Consider the following 2,500-nt stretch of genomic DNA (forward strand, 5'->3'; position numbering starts at 1 on the left):
ACCACATTCATAGGTGTGGATTTATGCACAATGACCTCAAATGCAACAACAACAAGTCATCGAAAGTTGCGGTTTTTCTCATTTTAATCGAGTGGAGCATAATTGACTTTTTCTGGCGATTATCGGATGTCCTGGAGTGTTCAGCAAATACTTCATGCCACCTCGCGGTATCAAACCTTGGCTGGAATTATAGAAATGCAATGCTTGCCCTGCTTCACTACAGAAGTCTCCAGTGGTTACACCTACAAGCGGTGGCTCAATATGGCCATGAGCAGAATGTACTCATCCCTTTAACCAGACCCTAGCCAACCTGGAGAGGTGGGTCTCAGAAAGCAATCATCTGAATGGCTGTCCAATACCACACCCCTGATTGGCCCTACCCTTTGGACTGATGCATCCAAAAAGGACTGAGGGGCAGCATACTAGGGAATATCTGTTGGGGGCCATTGGAATGTAAAAGAGGTAGAGGCACACATCAATATCTTGGAGTAATGGGCTGCCACTTTAGCCCTCAAAGCACTACTGCAGCACCTGCAACCTGTACCCAAACATGTCCACCTACAGGTAGACAACACAACCCAGTGGCCTAAATCAACAAGAGGGAGAACACACTGTCTCTCGTCTTATGAAAGGTGTTTTTAAGAGTAAATTTCTACATAGAATGTTAAAACAGTGTTGTCATTCTTCGAGTCTCTCAAACCACTTGAGGATTTGACATTAAAGCAGTTGTCTTACTAAACTGTTCTATTGCTGGCCCTCACATCAGGAGCACAACCTCATGAACTGTTGTTAGTGAACTTGTCTTGTTCTCTCAAGAGGGAGGGTTCATGGGAATTCACTCTCCCTACAGATATCAAAACCTCCAGGCCTGGTCACTTGGCCCACAAGTTTTGTTTTATTCCTTCTTTTCCAGAAAACGTGAAGACCTGTGTTGTTTGTAGCCTGGTGGCATACATAGAGAGGACAGAGATGGTGCAATGATGCAAATGTAGTGAGGGGCCCAGTTTGTGGCAGGCCAAGGAAGAGAGCATGGGGCCGCCTTAGTGTGTAGATTTGTTTAGTAACATTAAAATCTTCACCTGGACATCTATTTCACATTACAGTTGTCCAAAGAAGAAGACAATCTAAGTTTTGATATGATTAATTACTTTATTTGAAGGAAAGTTGTCTGAGCAGGGGGTCACCTACTTATCTGAGCTACCTTGAGCAAGCCAACTTTTCCTACATTTCCTTACAAAACTCAGCCAACCATTTACATGAGAAACACAAAGTTGGCTCGGTCAGAAGGGCAACCTAGCCCAGGTCACCCTCCAAGCCACATCAACTTTTCTCCATATAAACACTTTGGCTTGCCCAGCTAGGTCAACTGGGTCAAGGCCAGACAATCAGAGAATGCACAAGTGCTGTCATTGTCAGAAGAATGGCATCAAGAAAGAAGTCCAGCTTATCAGGTAAGGAAGTGGTCTTGGAGCCCTGCTCTTGTGGAGTCAATTATTGACTGCTTGAGGGAATATGAAATCCTTAAGCCTGGTTTTCACTAGCGATGCAAGCACAAGCACAAGCACAAACACAAGCGTAAGGTAATTATGCCAAGTGAAAATGAACGTCGACAAGCATAAGCACAAGAATTGTAGCACAAAATGTTTACTAGTTACAAGGCTTCATTGATCTTAACTCGGCCAATATTGCGGCAGACACTTTCAAGCGTCGATTCCTGTTGTTTCTTTTACTCTTGCGATGAAGAAAGTGAAAGCGGTTACAAAAGAGGAGGAAAACAAAACGCTTTTAGGTTAGGGATATCTTTAAAGAAAGGAAAAGTCAAGGTGATTTTTACAACCTTGTGGAGGAGCTACGACTTGGAGATCATGAATATTACTTCAGGTTAACTTATGCATGGGCTACAGAGTTGGAAAGTTTTAAAATATTCAATGTCCCTATCCTGGGAAGTTATTGACCGAACACAAGTGGATATTTAATCATAGGTTATCCAAGGAGCAAGGAGGGTAATAGAGAATACCTTTGGTATTTTAAGAGCAAGGTGGAAGGTGTTTAAGACCCAATTTCTGCATCTGTTGACACTGAAGAGCTTATAGTTCGAGCAACTGTTTGTCTCCACAACTACCTGAGGCAAACTGAGACAGCTTTGTATTGTCCATCTGGATTTGTAGACAGTATGGACCAAACAGGAAACATAAAGCATGGGGAATGGAGAAGTGTGGTGTCTGACACAGACACAGGTGCCCTGGTTGGGTTAAATAGAGTGAGAGGTTCTTGTTATATAGTTAATGGTATTCAAATTCAAGAAGCATTAACTGATTACTTTAATTTTGAGCAAGGGGAAGTGCCTTGGCAGTGGGCATATGTGAGAAGTACTGGCCCAGTTGCTTCATGGTTGTAGACATCTGTGTTATAATATATGCTTGATGTTTTCTATAGATTCGCTTCTTATAGAGAATACAGTAGTCAAAAGAAATGGTTGGGAAATTGTTTGAGTTTGTAG

The sequence above is a fragment of the Pocillopora verrucosa genome, chromosome 1, assembly GCF_036669915.1.
Source record: "Pocillopora verrucosa isolate sample1 chromosome 1, ASM3666991v2, whole genome shotgun sequence".
Classification (NCBI taxonomy): domain Eukaryota; kingdom Metazoa; phylum Cnidaria; class Anthozoa; order Scleractinia; family Pocilloporidae; genus Pocillopora; species Pocillopora verrucosa.